General features: G+C 34.4%; 1 protein-coding gene and 2 long non-coding RNA genes across 6 annotated transcripts in view; 1 reads left to right on the top strand and 2 right to left on the bottom strand.

Annotated features, from left to right (window-relative positions):
- The window catches only part of FBXL17 (F-box and leucine rich repeat protein 17), a 539,173-nt gene that overhangs the window by 125,521 nt on the left and 393,295 nt on the right, over positions 1-20,357 (bottom strand). The gene's annotated exons all lie outside the window — the stretch shown is intronic.
- Positions 486-19,320, top strand: LOC116541887. The gene is made up of 3 exons (XR_004265058.1): positions 486-602; positions 8,733-8,811; positions 19,234-19,320. It is a non-coding gene; the product is annotated as an uncharacterized LOC116541887 (long non-coding RNA).
- The window catches only part of LOC116543213, a 19,587-nt gene continuing 16,924 nt past the window's right edge, over positions 17,695-20,357 (bottom strand). Inside the window, exon 2 of the long non-coding RNA XR_004265579.1 lies at positions 17,695-18,455. This is a non-coding gene — a long non-coding RNA (uncharacterized LOC116543213). The remainder of the gene's footprint in view (positions 18,456-20,357) is intronic.

Here is a 20,357-nt window from a genome sequence, read left to right as displayed (position 1 = left end):
TGAGCAAGTGTCCATGCTAGATAGAAGTTGAAGATAAGGCTAAGAGTACATGGAGAGCCAGGAGTGGAAATGAATCCTATGGACTGGATCCTGTTCAAAGCTAAAGGCCTCGTAAGCCAGAAATCTGGTAACAGCCTAACATTTTTTTCTTTACTGCTTCTGCACATCTGTGCTGGTCTCGGATATACCTAGGAGGATGTTTACATGGAGTGACCACAACCGTGGGTCAGTGCTCCTCTCCATTTCCACAGCATAGAGATTTTGCTAGAGGAGTAGCCTCTTACTGGAGCAGAACAGAAAGAGCAGAGGTGGGAAGCTGCTCAGTCAGGACAGGCAATGGTGTAGGAAGGACTGACGAGGTCATCATCACCCACCCACTGCATTCCGCTTCGAGTGTCCCACTGGCCTCACAGAACACTTCTCTGTTCTGCCCAGAAGAAAGTATTTTCTCTTTAAAGAAATCTCAGTTGGCTTTTGCAGTTTCTGTTTTAAAATCCAACAAAAAATTATGGCACAAGGGCAGGGAACATTATACAAGAAAAACATTCTCCTTGATATTCTTGCCAGCATGCGGAGGGGAGAAAAACCAATGAACAAACACAGTAAGTAAAAACAGCATTGATTCTAGAGCCACATCTACCTGAATTTTTTACCCCACCATGCTGGTTTACCTCTTTTACCATTTCTCTTCATTACGGCTGAAAACACAATGCCTCCCTATGGATAAAACTATGAATGTAATTTTATTACAGAAAAATGTACAAAGAGGTCTAATCTAAGGCTGATTGTGAACAATATTATACATGATTGCTACTTCACTGTGCAACATTTCTAATATAATATGGAGTCTCAAAGAGTAGAGATCTAACTATTAACATAATGATAACTTAATGAGGGAAATTTCATACGATATCTTAAGGTTAAAAAAGAGGCAAGATGAATCTTAAGCACAAAGATAAAAAATATTTGAATATACAGTATTCTCCACTTAAAGTAAAAGAGAGTCTTGTTTTTGTACATAAATAAATTTTCTTTCACTTGTAAACTGAAAGCTGGAAAGGATAATTGTACTATAAGGTACATCAGGCATACTTTACAGGATTACAGTACTGGGCCATCAGTATTGACCTTATCTACACAAAAGGCTTTTATATTAGGATGTCAAGGAAATGTACCAGGTTCATTTAAAAACAAATCCTTCAATATTCAGTAATAGAACTATGAGGTGAGTACTCTTTGCTTTATTATGCTTTTGCTCAATACTTTCAAAAAAACACAGCAATGAACTTGCTATAAAAACAATGATATTTCAAAATGAAACTTTCCTCTACCGAGAACCAGAGAAAAAAAATGCATCCATTTGCTAAAGGTACTGCTTAGCTACACTTCACTTATGCACATTTTAGGTTAATTGATAGGACACACAGACAGGAGTTCTATAAACCATTTTACTGAGCATACATCCTGATTATAATGTCATGTTAAGAAATGGAGTGCAATCTATCTTCATGTCATATTTAATAGATTTCTAGTAAATAGCCCACAAGTGCTCTTTCTAACAGGTGATGAATTATATTAATGCCCTGTTGTACTTTCATAATTAAGGGTCTCGCAGCATTTTCATTATAATCAAGTCTTGAGATTGGAAACAAAAGGAATGGTTTGCACACTTCCTGGATCTGACTACAGTGCTCCTCTCATGCCCCACTGCTACGTTTGGCCGTAGGGAACACACCTATAAGGTTGTTCTCAGAATAAAAGCTAGGGAAATAGCTAAAATTTTCTTAGCAATCCATTATAAGTCATTCTTCCCCCCCACACCCACCCTGGTTTTCTAGCTCCTTCAGTCAGCCTCTGCTTCTCCCCTTTCTTATTAATTTATAGAAGTCTTATTCTCTCCATCTGAGCTGGATTTTACTTTTCTTTGATGCTATGTCCTTATCGAGATGTGGTGTTGCACTGCTGTTTCCTCGAAGCTGCATGCTATCAGTTTTTGTTTTGTTTTTTTGTGTTTTATTTGAGGTATGTGTCTCACTCTATGGCAGGATCATAGTTCACTGAAGCCTCGATCTCCCAAGCTCAAGCGATCTTCCTGCCTCAGTGCCCTGAGTAGCTAGGATTACAGGTGTGTGTCACCATGCTGAGTTAATTTTTTTTTTCTTTAGTAGAGATGAGGTCTTGCTATGTTGCCCAGGCTGGTCTCAAACTCCTGAACTCAAGTGATCCTCCCACCTCAGCCTCCCAAAGTGCTGAGATTACCGGCACGAGCCACTGAGCCCAGTATTCTTTGTCTTTTGCATAACAAGGAACAAACTTCATTTAAAAAAAATACTGAGATGGCAAAGAGAGAGAGGGATATGGTTGATGGGGAACTTATCTCCAAAAAACTGACACAAATTTACCAGAAATTCAGAGAATAAAACCATATCCTCTTGGGTCTATCCCAAAGAAGTGCTTCTAACGATAAGAATGTTAGAACACCTAAGCCGGGAGAGGAGGGTGAAGTCCGGAGCAGACTGGAAACTGGCATATTTACTGTATTCCCCAAATTATTTTGGGTAGATGCGTCATACTCCACTTTCATTAACACACATCAGAAATAGAAATGGAAGAGATTGGGCATTGTAGGGAATAACAGAGGAAGGGAGACAGGAAGAAGAGGACACAGTGAGAACAAAGGTGGAGAGGGTGTCCTGGATTGGTTTTATGTGTTTTGCAGTGAAGAAAAAGACATCCAGAAAAAAAAAAAAAAAAAAAAAAAAGGAAATGGGGTCACCACCTCTGCTCCTTAAACATAAGTGATTTTTATAAGTCTTCCTATATTTTTGTATTCTTTATATACTTATAATTTCTATCACAGGCAGACTATCAAGTGAGCAAGCTTGGACTGGGGGGTTAGTATTGGTAAGATTTTTATTTTCAGCTTTTCCCTTTATGAGATGGTTGCACCAAATTGGACAAGTTATATAGAGGTAATATTAGTAACTTTCCACAGCTATTATAAAGGTAAGCTCAGATATTTAAAACACGTCCAAGAATCACAGTCCCATTTCCATCTCCCTAAAGTTTCAAGGTATTAAATTATGTCAATTTGTAACAGATTGTACAACGTTTTCACAAAATTCATACAGAGTATATTACTATTAACAAGTGAGCACATATTGTTGGAATGACAATATTAACAAAGATCTAGTCTCCCGTGCTGATGCTGATGAGGTCCGCAAGGTTACTCAGGATCTAGTTCCAGGGTATAGTAAGCCAGCTACACAACTTCGGTTCCTGAATGCCTACGAGTTCCTGTGACCTACTTGCTATAGCATACACTGCATCCTTCTAATGTCCTCTCCCTTTACTTGCTCAAACCCAAGCATGGCTTTGTTTCCTGCAACCAAAATAGACTAAAAACCACTGAACCAAAGTCAAATAAAAATTAAAAATGGCTACCATGCCATCTAAATTCCTACTTGTTTGGCACTGGAATTATATGACCACAGAGGAAAAAATAATTTGTTATGCTTTTAAGATAGATAAGATATATTTAAATATTGAGAAATACTATTCAGAAAACTATCATTCATTTTGGCACACAATAAGGATTCTATGCATAGAATCCTTATATGTGCATTTTGGGGCAAAAAGCACAAGAGTATTTTTGTTGAAGTTGCGTATACTTTTCTGGAGTAAAAACTTTATACCTATCTTTTGTAGAAAATCAGAATGAATTAGTATGGTGTATACAATAACCTACTATGTCATTGTGCCAGAAGTTTGACCAATTCCTTTTCATGGAAGTTTGAAAATGTCAAGTTCGTTTTTAAACCCATGGCTAGTTTCATCTACTTTAAACCAAAAGTGACAAAATAGGAACTGACTGGGGGGAAAATTCTGCAATCCACTGTTCTTAATATTTGATAATCCATGTGAAGCAGGTTTACCACAAACTGCTGTGACAGAACAAAGATGACAGATAAACTCCTGTGACCAAATTAATTGGAAATAGATGCCTCAGTCTTGTGATCCTATTTCAGTTTTTGAAAGAATTATATGCACCTTCAGAGCATGCCACATCTTAGGATGATTAGTCCTTGTACTGCTGGCATCGGCTGATATGGCATGTTGCCAAGTGTCTCAAGAGAAAGCTAAAAGTTCAGTGGAGGTGCTGCAGACTGTGTAGTTATTCCAGGATTACCTTGGAGAACACTCTGTCTTTTCTGTTGACAGCTTGTCAGAGTTTGATATCTATTCTCTCTGTGCCTATGATGTGTATTTTCAGATTGCCCTAAGTGGACCTTCTTAGTCTCCTGTTTACTTCATTTTCTTCTACACTGCTGCAAAACATAGTATAAAATAACTTTGATCATTTTATCAGGTCATCTATATCCACATACCTCTTTTCTCACCTTTGTTATGATTCATATACATCTGAATGATCTCATATTAAACTTTGGCAACTATTCCAAAAGGAACTCTTAATGTTTTCTACTTGTCAAAAAGCAATAACATCAAGCAAGAGGCAAATGGTCAACTATTTATAAATACAGATTGCTAATTTTAAACAAGTCATAATCTCTCTTGGATTTGCATCAAAATAATCCAGTGTGTGGGAAGAGAGCAGGGAAGGTGAGAGTGCAGATGAAACAAGTTTAGCTGTCTATTGGTGATGTTAAAGCTGGGCTATGTATACAGGGTTTCATTATAGTCTTCTGCAGACTATTGCTAATGTTTGAAAAATTCCATTATAAAAAACAGTTTAAAGACACAAAACCTAACAACTTAGAAAATTATAATGATATTATATGTGATTAAAATAAGTTACTCTTTTGACTAGATATATAATCTACTAGATCATCAGTAACTGAATCTAAGCTATACAGCCAACCATAATAAATTTATGAGATAACCCATATCTGTAGCTGAAGTAGGTATTTTAATATCTAATACAGGTTTAAGTTTTTTATACTGATAAATACACTTCTTGCCTTGTTATGCCAACCATAACAAAGATAACATAAGAAAACCTGACATAAAACAATTATTCTAAGAGAATTCTTTTGTTAGCATGTTTGACTTATAACACAAATGATGTTAACCATCACAAATTAATCTTTTTAAGGCTAAGAAAAATTATAAGATTAAATATAAAGAAAAAAGCAATTTAATCAAAGGTTAGAACAACATAATACAAGCCTAACAGAATTTATATTAACGTATATTAATCCTTTTGTTTGCAATATGAATAAGATTGCAAGTATCTTCATTTATACTATAGAATTCAAATCCCAATGTGTCCTATCTTCCTTATCTCTTGAAAATAACAAGGACACTTACTAAAACCAAGTAAACTGTTTAAAAAGACCTAAATCACATCACTTAAAATTGTAAGGTTAAAGTAGAATATTCTTTTAAATTATATTTTATTCAAATTATTTTAACAAGAACTCGATATTCTCATTTAAAAAAAAAGCATATTTTACAATAGTGCACTATACATTTCTGATTAGTAGAGTGACAAAAATATGCAGCCCTATTTATAATGACAATTTTCAAAGTCATTAGTCACTGAAAATTTTAAAATTTATTCTAAGAATCAGATTTGAAGGCAGAAACATTAACAAAAAACGCAATTTTAACTTGGAAGATAAATTGTGGAAAAATTATATTTATTTGGTTGATCAATTCTTTTTCTAATTTTAATGCCTCTGTAGTTTCCAAATTTTTATAGATATTTATTGACACCTTAAGTTGAAAATACTAATAAACTCAGGACAAAATGTCACATGCTTTTATAAACCTTTATACATTTTTGAGCAACAGGATTTATAGAAGAATGGCTGAAAATGAACTAGCTCATTTGAGAAGAGAGGGGAAAACACAAGAGAGGGAATTTATAAGATAGCACATACAATTGAGTTATCTTTTCTGTACAGCCCTTTGATTATTTTTAAAATGTAGCATTAACATATTTTCTAACTGATCTTCAAAAACCAAAACCACATAAGGAATATGTATTTCAGCTTCTCACACCTGCTATTGCTTAATTTTTTAACCAATAATCACCTTTTCATAAAAAAATTTCAGATTCATAATGGTCAGGCAATGAATGAATTTTTCCTCCCTGGTGCTAAAACCTATCTTGAAAATAAGATTTTTATTTTAAAATAATAAAGACTATCACTTGCAGAATGAAACTTGTTGAGCTAGGCACTTTTTATAAGTTCATACTTGTACTCCTTCATAAATATTTCAGTTTTTTTCAGGTGAATGAAAAGTGCTGAGTGGCTCAAGACATTCATCTAGTAAGATAGTTGCAATGGGTGGCCTGGCATAAGCCTTGCTCATGCTATTTGCATATTGTGTGCCCAGAAGATAAAATCTCTTCATGAAAATCTTGTCTACTATTTTTAATTGATGTTTACAATAAAGATATTCAAAACCAAGAAATTTAGTGTAATTTAGCGCATGTTGAATAGATGCTACGAAAACCCTGGTTGGGTATAAGAAAACTGGAAAAGAGTTTTTTAATACTGTTAGGATTGAGTGAGAAGTTCTGGTCAGGCCAAACAATGAAAAATCTATACCATTTTAATAATAAAATATAATTCTTTGGCCATGTTGAATTCATCACAGGACGTATTAGATGAAATTGAATTGAGTGCTGATAGCTGAGAGGATTATTTTGTAAATTAGTTAAATATTTATGTCTAAATATTGTTTAAAAGAGAGTACTGTTTTATTTATTTTTATACAGATATGCTTGAAAATGAACACACAAAAACTACCAATGATAATTTTAAATCACCAATAAAAACAAGAATATCATCAGGTTTTCTCAATTTTAATGTATTTCTTCTTTTTAAAAATATGATTAAAATAATAAAGATCAACTAATGAAATATTCAGCAGTCCTCTTCAAATATATCCTGTGTATAATACTGTTACAACATCCTGAGTTCTGTGATTAGTCAAACTAAGTAATTCTATATCTAAGAGTCTCAAAAGATAGCGCCTTTCAATTCATTACCACTTTTTTTTTTTTTTCCAATGCAGAAACAGATTAATCTGGGAACTTACTGGTCAACACTTTCCCTCCACTTTTGCAATTAAAAAATTTTTTTTTCAATCATCTTCTCTTGAAGATGTCATACAGATTGCTAACACTTTCATAAGCAAAATCAACACCTTTAGAGCACTGAAAATTTGATATGAGTTGAAAATATAGGCTGTTACAAATAGTCCTTTCTCTACTTTTAGAAGTAGTATTTTTGCAAAGGACTAAATAAATCATTCCATTAAAATAAAGGCAATGCATTTAAATTAAATATTATTTACCACATAAGTGAAATGTCAAAGATCCAAATAATGGGTTCTATTGATAATAGATCAAATTTGGATGATTAGTTTTTAAATGTAAAAATCTTGCTTAAGTGAATTAAAAGGATGAAATTCTTTTATGATAGATATAGTGCTATCTTTACATTTCTTGGTCCATTAATTAAAAATGAATAAGTGCATGATGATCTGATGTTTTGTTTAGCTTAATCCAAGTAACTGCCCACCCTGGAATTTAACTCCAAGGCAAAATTTTCTCATAGCAATGAAAATGGCCAAGAAAGAATCTTGTACAAAGAGGCCAACTCTTAATAATACCTGATAATGAAGAGCATAATCCCAAATGATTACTTTAACTCATATGCCTATTTGCCCATGGGATGTCTTCATTTTCTTTTTTCTCTTTTTATTGACACATAATAATTGTATATATTTATGGGGAACAGGTGACATTTTGATAAATACATATAATGCACAATGATTAAGTCATGGTAATTGAGATATTCATCACCTCAAACATTTACCATTTCTTTGTGTTGGGAATATTCCAAATCTTCTCTTCTAGCTATTTTGAAATATACAATAAATTGTTGTTAACTATAGTTGTCTTACTATGCTATCAAACACTACAACTTACTCCGTCCATTTTAATGTATTTTGTACCCATTAACCAATCTCTCTTCATCTCTGACTGCCCCCATCCCAATCTCTGGTGACCACCATTCTACTCTCTACCTCTATGAAATGAATTTTTTTTAGTTCCCACATATGAATAAGATCATGTGATATTTGTCTTTCTGTGCCTGGTTTACTTCACCTAACATAATGTCCTCCAGTTCCAACAATGTTTCTGCAAATAATGGGATTTCATTCTTTTTTATGGCTGAATAATATTCCATTGTGAATATGTACCACATTTCCTTCATCCATTCAGCCGTTGATGGGCACAGGTTAATCCTATATTTTGGTTACTGTGAATAGTGCTGTAGCAGTAATAGAAGCGCAGATGTCTCTTCAATAAACTGATTTCCTTCCTCTTGGATATATACCTAGCCATCGGATTGCTGGATCATATGGTAGTTCTATTTTTAGTTTTTTTGGGAAGCTCTATACTATTTTCCATAGTTGCTGTGCTAATTTACATTTCCCAAGAAGGTGTTTTCATCAGAATATCTAAATAAGGGTGTATTTGCAGCTTGAAATATTTCTAGATAAATAATAAAGACATATTGTGACTTCCTAAATTAACACAAATATAAAACTGGTTAATTTCTCCACCAGGTTTACTGATTGGAACTGTTCCAGGATTTCTATACAAAAAGGATCACCACTGCTGGGCTCCAGAAGAAAGCTGTGAAGTTCTTTTCTTCTCTTCCCCTAACCCCGTTTCATTTCTCTCATAGGAGGAGGAGTGCAGATCTGAAACTGGATTCTGGGATGGTAGCTGAACAACATGTTCTAGGGATGAAACTTTCAAAAGAGGTAAGAGCTTTTCTTTATCTACTGTGGCTGTTCCTTTCTGCTGGCATCCTCCTGTGACAGGAGACCAGTCAGGTAACTTCAAGCTCCCTAACATCCCTCTACTTTCAGCTGGGGCATACAGAGCTGGAGCTATTGCCCAAAGGAGACAAGATCTGGGATAGTATGGATGGGTGGGGCTTTTTATTTCAACAGAGTTACTAATTATAAGATTAACGTTTAGGAGCAGAAACTCATTTGGTCCTGAAGACAGAAGGACACCATGTTTTTAAAATTAGAGCTCTGCATTAGCTTTGGCGTAAAAAAATAGTTATTATCATTTATTCATATATTAATTGATTATTAAGTGAATAATGATTAGAGCAAGCTCTAAAGTTCTCTATAAACCTGAATTCTGGCTTCATCACTTAAAAACTGCATTACTTTGGGCAGGCTATTTATCTGTGCCTTAGCTTTCTTACCTGTAAAAATGGAACTAATAACAATAATAACTAATAATAAATCCCTAGCAGAAGAGTTGTGAGAATTAATTGTTAATAAATGTGAAACCCTTAAAAAGGGCTGGCAGTGCTCAATAAATATTAGTTACTATTATGAATAATTATTAAATATAAGAAGTAACGTTAGTCTTATTTGGCAAACTGCTAAGCAACAGAAGATCCAAACAGAAAAATGAAAGACAAGGTCTCTGCCCCCAGGGAACCTATCTCATGGTATCTTGTGTATGCATCTTCTCAGAGACTGGCAGGATTTGTCTCAGTCTCAGACTTCTGGAGGCGAAGTGCCACTTAATAACCATCTAATTTTATCCTTATAATAAACATCGACTCTCAGAACGATGCCAGGACCAAGACTGCAGCCCACTAGTTAAAATCTTTTGTTTTTATTTGAAAAGGGCTAGTTACAGAGGCTCTGAGCTAACACTGATGTGTGGCATCATCAAAAAGGAAACAGAAAAGTGTAGGGGTAGTGTCAAAATGACCTGGTTAGATCACTGTTACTGTACCTGGAGAAAGATAAAGATATGGGCAGTCTTAAAGATGGACAACTAAAGCTAGAAGGGATAAGAACTTTCAGTGGTTACAGGGGCAGGGGACTAGCTCCATTCGATGCTGAGAAGTTTGGAGAAAACTGAGGAGATACTGAATGCAGCAGCGCCCTCATGAGAAGAAACCAACAAGAGAGCTGCTTTAGTTCCCTACAGCTCTTCAGTTTCACACCTGATTATTTGCCTTCTTATAAGTACATGCTCTTTTGGGGGTTGGGGTTAAGGTGGGAAGAGGTGGCCTGACTGAGTCACTGTTTCTTAGTTCCTTATAATTAAAAGAGCTCATACCATGCTCATAGTTTTTCTGTACTGCTTCACTCCATTCCCTTTCTCCTTTGAGACTGTTTCTCTTCTACTATATTTAGAGCCTATATTGGTTTTGGAGTGTCAGGAGGGAAGATTGTGTTGGCCTTGCAAGTTACTGTGTTCTTGCCCAGCAGGGCTACAACAGAGAGAAAGGGTGGCCACTACAGTTTGCAAACTGGCTACATGCACCCTTCCTATTCCCCAGAAATAACCTGCTCTTTCAGATCTAAGTTTCTCTTGCTATTTTATCTCTTTCTATCTTCGGTATTTAAATACTGCTTATGCTGGGAGAAGAACAATTCTGCGTGGTTTATCTGCTGTTTTATAATATCGTTTCAACAGCTTGGAAAATGAGGAGTCAACATAATTTATTTTCAGGGGTACCCTATATAAAATCTTCTTTAAAATATCTTAGCATATCATTCCATTGCTTAAAGTTGAAAGATTTAATCACAGTATTTAATAAAATAAAAACTAATTGCTTAAATGAGTAGCAGAATTTCTTCCAAATGAAGTGAGACGACAAATGAAATATGACTTTTGCCTGTTCACATCTAACATATTGAGATAAAAATTATATATGTACACACACATACATATTAATTATATATAATATATAATTATAACCTATATAATGTTAATTGTGTGTGTGTGTGTGTGTGTGTGTGTGTAAAATGACTTTTAAAAATGTAAAATTAGGGCAGGCAGATGACCATTTAATGTTGGGATTTTCTTTATGATAAATAAGAAACAGGTACAAATTGCCTCTCTTTACAGAATTTAATGATCAATAGATTTAGTCAAACTAGGATGGAACTAACTTTCTATTATGGAAATAAAACATATCACTAACCAAATACCCTGATCTACCATGAAAAGTATAGTATTAAACACAGAACAAAGCGAAATTTTCTAATTCACTGTATCAGAAAAAAATACTTTGACTCCTCGAAACTGGAACTACAATCAGAAAAACGTTAGCCCTGAGAAAGACATATAAAAAAGGCTATAATTCTTCCAATTTCTGTCATTATTTATGTAATGTGAAAAACATGCCATTACTAGGCAGATTTTCCCCTTTGTCCTTCTACATGATAAAAAAGGCAACTGATGCCACTTGTGTCACTGAAACAGGAAGAATTATTTAGGTCAGTTCTAAGTGTGCTTTGAGGCACACATTTTAAAAACTTCTTTGTCATGGAAAATTTTAAACATAAATAAAAGTAGACAAATAGTATAATAACTTACATGTATCCAACATTTAGCTGCAACAATTAACCCATAGCCAAAAGTATTTTTTATATATACCTACCTACTCCCCCGATTCTATGAATACACTGACTGACTATTTTATAGCAGATACCAAAGAGCATGTCCTATTATTCTGGTGGTTCATTTAATTAAGCCATTACCCAGCATAAGAATTATTGCACTTTTGTTTTTCCTTTCTAAGTCCTATCACTTGTACTTTTCTTATTTCTAAAACTTTTTTCCTCATGCCTTAATGCTTTTATACGCCTGTGAGGGCTAAAAAGAAAGATTCTCATACTGGCATGGTAAGATGCTGAGTGATTATTCTTTGCCCATGTGTATTTCTGATGTCTAATTTGTGAGTTTATTAAATCATTAGGTAAAAATTTAGAGATACAGGGATTTATTCAATCACCATGTGCTAACATGTTCTAAGCAAAGCTACTAAATACTTGATTATCTGACATTTCTAATATATTAGGAAAGTTGAATGTCACTGAAGCCTCCATTTTTACATTTAGCTGACAAAACAATAAATAGTCTAGGCAGTTGCTTTTTCACATATCTAAAAGCCAAGCCCTAAACAAATAGGAACACTTCGTATATTTTCCTCAAAATATTTAATCTAATATACATTTTCCTAATGTTTTCCATTTTTACATCTGATATCTTCTTTAAACATAATGTTTAGTTTAAAAAAAAGGTATACATTTTATCATTTTTCAGGAATTTTCCTGTCAAATCACACTCCTTGGTATCATGGTGCTAGCCCCAATAATTAAGTCATAGCAATGCCTAAACAAAACATGTAGCAAACCAAAATTTATATCTGATAATAACCCAGCTAAACAATTTTTGAACAGGGTCTATGCTACCAGATCAAACTCATTTCAGACTAACATCCTTTTCTTAAGAATACACATTCCCCTCATAGTGTTCCGATCAGGGCTGTGGTATAGAAGTTAAAAAGTTAGAATTAGTTGATAAAGATTTTCAAAATAATGTTAAAATCATATTAAAATTATAATTATGGTTAATTCTATGTATTTTAAAATAAAATTTTAAGGTGAAAATTGTTTCATTAATTAAGAAGGCTTGGAAAAGGCATAATACATATTGATTCAGAAAGCCATACTGTCTCCTCTACCATTCTAGGAAGTTTCTAATTTATTTCCATTAAAGCCTAGTGACATGGTACCACAAATATTGTGTTTAAAAATAAAATCCTCTGTTTTGGTGCCAAATAAATCCAAATATTAAAAAAAATTAAATAAAATGTTTCCCTTTTTTTCTTCTTATCATTAATAATATGTTTTCTTGCTAATACATTGCTTTAAATCAGAAGAATTTGTGGTAAGGCAAAATCTTTTGTGTATGTGTATGTGTGCACACATATGTATTTGTCTCCCTCCTTCTGAGGCCACAGGCATTTAATTAAAAATTATCTTCAGGCAGAAGATAGCATTAAAATTGCATATTTTAAAAAATAAACACAAAAGGCAATAAGCATACTATATAACGCATATATGGGCCAGGCACAGTGGCTCACCAGTACCAAAGTAATCCCAGTATTTTGGGAAGCTGAGGCAGGTGGATCACAAAGTCAGGAGTTCAAGACCAGCCTGGACAAGATGGTGAAACTCAATCTCTACTAAAAATACCATAATTAGCAGGGCATGGTGGTGGGTGCCTGTAATCCCAGCTACTTGGGAGGCTGAGGCAGCAGAATTGCTTGAACCCAGTGGGGGCAGAGGTTGCAGTGAGCCAAGATCACACCACTGCACTCCAGCCTGGGAGACAGAGTGAGACTCTGTCAAAACAAAACAAAAGAAAACAAACAAACAAAAAAACCTATACCGATATTTCTATAATGTTATATATGTTTAAAAATTTTTTTTAAGTATAAAAGTAGTTAATATTAACCTACGCTGTTAAAAGTAATGATACCGGTTACCCTCAGGATAGGGCAATGATTGGAGTCATGGGTCATCGTGGCAACAATAGAAATGCTGTTTCTTGATCTGAATTTTGGTTACAGAGTGTATTCAGTTTGTGAAGATTCTCCAAACTGTGTGCTTATAATAGATGTTCAATTTTCTCTATATTTACATCAATAAAAAGACTTTTAAAGCAGAAAAGGAACTTAAATGGTACTAGGGTATTTTAACACTGAATCGCCTACACCGTTCTGCTGTTGTTTAATTTTTATATATTAGAAAAATATTTCCACATTTATAAATACATAAAAATACAGAAGTCATTCTTCTAATTTAAATGCTTTAGAAGCCAATTATTTCCTATTTACCCTGATTTATTTAAAATACACTCTGTTTGAAGAATTTGGAATAATCTTGCATATGACTTAGCTCCCATTAAGAGAGGTAAGCATGGCTAAATGAACTCTTTCATATAGGATATTTAAACTCTTTCTATCAGTCAAACCAAAAGAACCAAAAACCCAGAATGCAGTCTTCATTAATTCTAGTGGGACTTATCTGAGAGAAGACAAACTTTCTCTTACTTTTAAGAAAAAAAAATCGAAAGTTTCATAAGAGTTTGTTTGTGTGTGTATGTGTATCAATGTAACCAGAGCCAAATCAACTCAAATTTCTGAAGGCTTTTATAAATTTATTCAGTATCTTTAAAATACTCATTTTGGAAAAAAATACATGAAATTTATACTCAGAAATTCAAGTAATCTGGCCTCATTTAATAATGTTATGAAATAAAAATAAATAACATTAACTAAATTAAATAAATAGTATTAAATCAATGAGCATTTAAATTAGTTCTATGAAACCTAATACAAAGCACAAAGCTGTTATTCTACAAGAAGGTAAAAGTTCAGGACATCAAATATGAAAAATGGAAAAATACAGACATGGAAAAGTGAGACAATGAAGCAGCCCAAAAAATCAGAATCTCCAGCTGATGAAGCACAGTGCAGTAGCTGAGTCTATAAAAGACAACCCACCGCAACAGATACATTCTTTTTATTTTTTTTAAGCTACAGTTATATGTTCAGGCAGAAGCAGCTACTTAATTTTATGGTTAGCTTATGACTAAAAACTCAGCAACTTGATCATATATAAATGCTCAAAAAGCATGACAAATGTCAAATTTCCTAATATATGCCATGCCTGATTTTTTCCCTTTGTTTCATATAACATCACTCTGCCTTGCTGAGTTTTCCTATCAAAGTCCTTCCTTCCTTTCTCTACCAGTCTAAATTTTCATTTTTTTCTGAAATCTTCCCTGATAACACCCCAGCTCTTAAATTATCTTTGTCTTTCTCTGAATTCCTATGACACTATTTTTTTTTTCTTTTTGAGACAGTTTCCCTATGTTACCCAGGCTGGAGTACAGTGGCAAGATCTCAACTCACTGCAACCTCCACCTCCTGGGTTCAAGTGACTCTCATGTCTCAGCCTCCTGAGTAGTTAAGACCACAGGTGTGCGTTACCATGCCTGGCTAATTTTTGTATTTTTAGTAGAGACAGAGTTTTACCAGGTTAGTCTAGAACTCCTGACCTCAGGTGATCCACCCACTTGGGCCCTAAAGTGCTGGAATTACAGGTATGAGCCAATGTGCATCACCCAACACTAATAATTTAATTTTTACATGAGAAATGTTTTACAAGTAAAACTCTGAAAGAATAAAATATATCTACTATATTTTCTCATCGATTCTTTACCACAGTTCAATTTACAGTGAAGAAACTGAGATCCAGAGAGACTAAATAATGTGCTTGTCTTCACACAGATATTAAGACACAAGGCTGGGTTCTGAAGTTAGGCCTGCTTGACTCCAAAGCATTGAAATATCTACCTTCTTTAAGCAGACGGTAATTTTGGAGGACAGACAGAATTTGATTTCATCATGGTACCTCTCCTGGAAAAACGGTTGAATTTTTAACATCACTACTCTTAGCACATTGTCTGTGACAGATGCAGATGTAAAATATTAGAGGGAATTTGAGGAATATGTACATGTTCTTATAACCAGTTAATATCAGGGCTGAGACTGGAAATTGTCTCCTGGTCCCTTTGCACCATGCCACCCTGAAAACTTATAGCATGGAGTGTTCAGAGATGAAAGATTTTTATCTAAGCAGGCAGTATATTGTAGCGGAAGGTCAGTGAGATCTGGTTTTAAATCCTGTTTCTACTATTGACATTGTATCCGTAGGCAACACACGCAAATACTCTGGGCATATTTCTTTACCAGTATAATACTAATAATACAGATACTGAAGGTTGATAACTGTGAAGACTAAGGGATCCAATGTATGGTAAATTGCTAACAAAATACTTAGAGCTGGTCTCTCTGCTCCATCCTAACTTATAAGTAAAATTGAAATGCTGAACTCTGATATTCTGCAACATGTCATCATTTGCAGGAGTTTGTCATACAGCAAAGTCCGCAATTCAGATGTATGTTCTCTACAGTGGCTCTACTCCACATGGGCGTCCAAGACCCCTCCAAGCATCATAATGAGGGAACAGTGCTTCTCGCTATTCATTACCCAAGAGTATTCAGGAGATGGCATCTTGAAAACAATTTCAAGAATTCATTATCATATCAAATAAAATAAGTTTCATTACAAGAGGGCAAGCAGTTATGAAGGAGATGGTTTCCTTTTTCTTTCTCTGTCTGATGTTCCTGTCTGCCTTCCAAGATGTCAGATGAACAGTCTGCTTTATTTATAAATGCGACTAAGACTGAGAACAAAAGGATGTGATTATAAAAAGAAAGGAAAAGCCTCAGAAGAATGAGATAGGAGGTGAACTTAAGGTCTGTTAACTAGATGGATAAATCAACACCCTGAGTCACTAAGACAATAAACAAAATAAAATCCACGTTCAGTGACTGCTTGCATATTTGCCACAAAGAAAGACGCTAAAGTCCACACTGACAGCCATTTTCTATTGTTTCAATAAATTTAGAATGAATCCTGAAGTGGACGGTTTTTGTTTTGTTTTATTTTTGAGACGAATTCTCACTCTGTCACCTAAGCTGGAGTGCAGTGGCACGATCTTGGCTTACTGCAACCTCTGTCTCCCAGGGTCAGGCAATTCTCCTGCCTCAATCTCTGGAGTAGCTGGAATTACAGGTGTGCGCCACCACGCCCAGCTAATTTTTACGTATTTTTTAGTAGAGATGGGGTTTCACCATGTTGGTCAGGCTGGTCTTGAACTCCTGACCTTGTGATCTGCCCGCCTTGGCCTCCCAAAGTGCTGGGATTACAGGCATGAGCCACTGTGTCCAGCCCTGAAGTGGGGTTTTAAGACTACAGAAGGTTATTCTAGAGCTACCCTGTCCAAAGACACACATGGCTACTGAGCACTGGAAACACAGATAGCCCAAATTGAGATGTGTTATAGATGTGAAATATATAACCAATTTCAAAGACTTGCTATAAGTAAAGAATGTGAAACATTTCATTAGTATTTTTTAATTGATTGCATTCTGGAATAATAATACTTTGATTTCACTGTATTACATAAAGTATATTATTACAATACATTTCACCAGTCTCTTTTCACTGTTTTCAATGTGGCTACTAGCACATTTTAAATTACAGATGTAGCTCACATTTGTGACTTCCATTAAATTTCCATTGGGTAGTGTTGGTCAACAATAAGAATCAAAGACATTTTAGGCAAGTGACAATACATAACAATTACTTTCTTCAACTCAAACCTAAAGGGTTAAACTTCATTAAGAATTCCATTTGCAAACTGTTTTTTGAGTCACAGATGTTCATGTGATATTAAACAATAGGTATTTAGCAAGTTACAGTGCTACCTGAAATATTTTGGCCATTAATTTTATAATCTACAGAGATAATATTTAAATACCTTAATTCTAAATATACATATTCTGAATAAATTTCTAATATATAAATATAAATTCTAAGTATACATAGTGATACTGATACGGTATCACTAGAATACCAGATTTCAACATATATGTACCTAAAATTTTTGAGGTCAGAGAGTCAAAAGCAAAATCCTGAGAAACCTGAAATTTGTCATCCTCAAGTACTCTAGTATCTTCCTTACTGTTGGTTTCTTCATGAAACTCTTCTCTGTGCAATCCATCCTCCACACCATTGCTAAAGTTCTATCATTGCAAGATTAAATTTGACTTGACACTTGCCTCTTCAAACATCTCCAATAACTCCTAACATTTATAGCATAGAGTCTAAACTCAGAGTTAAAGGTTGACAACACCTTACTCCAAACTCCTTTCCCACTCTTATCTCAGATAATTCCCCACCATGAAGTCTAAATACTGAAGACGAATACCCTGCCCTTCCCAATCAGGCCAAGCTTGAGTAGCACTCCTGCCCCTGTCTCCCTCCATGTCTGCTGGTGATCTCTCCTTGCCATCAGTGCCAGCCACAGGTGACTTCGGAGGACACTGTCTATACTTTCCAGGTATCTGGTAGATGCATATCATCATATAGCCCACTTGTCATATTACATTATATAGGCCTATAGCACCCAGGATTAGTTTGAGATAGAGTAGGATGAAGATAAGAATAATGATATTTTATCATTGTGTCCATAGTATCTAGCACAGGGATAGGCAAGTACTAGGTCTCTGACAAATATTTGTTGATTGAGAAAATTATGCCTTTTACCCTCCATATCTTAGGCACTGGCCATGCAAGACTCTTATGTTTCTGAAATATCTAACATTGTCCCTATGTCTCTGCCATTCTACTAAAGTGTAGGATACTTTTTTGAAATCTGTTTATTTTTGTTTTTACTTTTGTCAGAAACACACATACACACCACCCACATACACACCACACAGACACACACACAGAAACACACATTTTTAAAGTGAACTACAACCAGCAGTTTCGTGCTGTATGCCCCCACATACCCAAACCACACTTCCCTAAGCCAGCCACTTTCAACTCTTTTAGCTGCTTCTTGCAATTCTTCCCTTCATTCTCATATTTCTAAATAACACACGCACACACACACACACACACACACACACACACACACACAAACACAGATACAACTCAGACCTTGCTCTCAAAGAGGCTATAAGCAAAAGGAAGCATCTATCTTTATCTTCATGCTCCCCCAAATATAGAAGTCTTTACACATGATAAATACTCAACAAACACTTCCTGGTTGATTGAATGAATGGATAAGTGAATACACATGGTCTTTGGTGCTTAAGTGTGATCTGTTCAACATTCTGAAGTGGAGATGCATTCCTATACCACAGTCAAGGCAAAGAAACAAATGGACATACCAATTAAGAATCAGTAAAAGGAGATAATGAAAGGCTAGACAAGGTGGATAGAAACTAGGAAATCCTCCCAAACCAAAAAGTCAGGATAGCCTGGAAATAGAGGTTTATGTGAATGAGTTTTACTTCTAGCTGTATAATCTTGGGCAATTTACTTAACTTTCCTGGATTCCTGTTTTCTAATCTGTAAAATGAGGATAATGCCTCCTCCCTTCTAGATTTGTTGTGTCTAGTAAGCTGTATAAATGAAAACTGCTTTGTTTTTATTATTCTGTGTATGCATATGTGAATAATAATATCAATAACAACTTCACCCTGGCAGCCCTGAAGATAAGCTGACTTCTGGTCTAACCAGAAGCTTCTTATACACATGCTGCTAATCTTTCACCAGGCTAGAGTGAAAATAGAAAGATGTGGGTACACTTGGTAATGAAAAGTATGCAGGGAGAAGATGAAGACAGGTTCCTTGCAGCAGTACTATAAAAAAAACAATTCTATTTAGAGCTGCATGTTAATCACCTTTTCTGTTTGTTCGTTTCAGACTCTACCAAGGAAAATCAAGTCTCTTCTTAGATGGCACACTCAGAAGCAATAACAATATTTTACAAATGACAATGGATATCTGATTACTGCTAAAATTTAATATATACACTTGATGGAAAAATAAATTTCATAACATCCTATACTAATGTAATCCATACACCGAATAAAAACTCTATCTTCAACTTTGTATTAAGATAGATATGCCAGAATCTCAAGACAATAAAATCTCACTAGAGAGTATCATATGCCAGAACCTTAAATTGCTTTCAGCATCTCCACAATGATTCAGTGCATTAATGTTAAATGATTAGTTAAAAGCATTTAAATCAACCTTCTGTTCTTGAAATTTTCCATCAATGAAAACAACATTCATTTTAAAAGATCTTGCAAAAATGATTTTGTTGAAAAGAAAAAGAAAAACATAGCACAATAAATTATTTTAATGCATTTGGCTAGTGAAATAGAATCCAGCACAAGCCCTTGAATCCTAAGTGCTCCTACACAATTGATGTTTAAATGTTGATAAACATTTAAACACACCTGTGCCCCCTTTAATTTACAATGTACACAGGAAATTATTAAATAGTTGTGCACATATTCATTAAACTGATCTGCAGAAACAAAACTTCAAAGCAACTAATAATATTAAAATGTTGACTGCCAAGCCCTAAACAACCTAAAGGTAAAAAGAAAGATTCTCTTCACATGTGGTAGAAGACTTTGCTAGCTGTGTAATTTATATATGTACACACACACACACATACACATATATATATATATATATATATATATATATATATATATATATATAACAACTTCAACTACTGAATAGTTTTGAACCAATTAAGGGAAAGAAAAACCCCAAACAGAGAAATAAGAAGGATATGGGAATGTTTTTATGTTTTTAATAGAAGCATAAGTCAAAATCATGTCTGCAAAATGGAATTAATTCCTAATTAAATTGCTTCATCATTTTAAATGTTTTAAATTAATTCTCATAATAAAAAAGCAGAATTTAACTACTCTATACTTAAATATTTGAGTAAATTAAAAATATATTTATTTGGTTAAAATACAGAAGGAAATTTAGTTTCTTTCTTTCTTTTTTTTTTTTTTTTTTTT

Source organism: Sapajus apella, unplaced genomic scaffold (assembly GCF_009761245.1).
Source record: "Sapajus apella isolate SASKATOON/1434 unplaced genomic scaffold, GSC_monkey_1.0 scaffold1, whole genome shotgun sequence".
Taxonomy (NCBI): Eukaryota; Metazoa; Chordata; class Mammalia; order Primates; family Cebidae; genus Sapajus; species Sapajus apella.
Note: the sequence above shows the minus strand (reverse complement) of the source record. Positions and strands in the feature narration are given on the sequence as shown.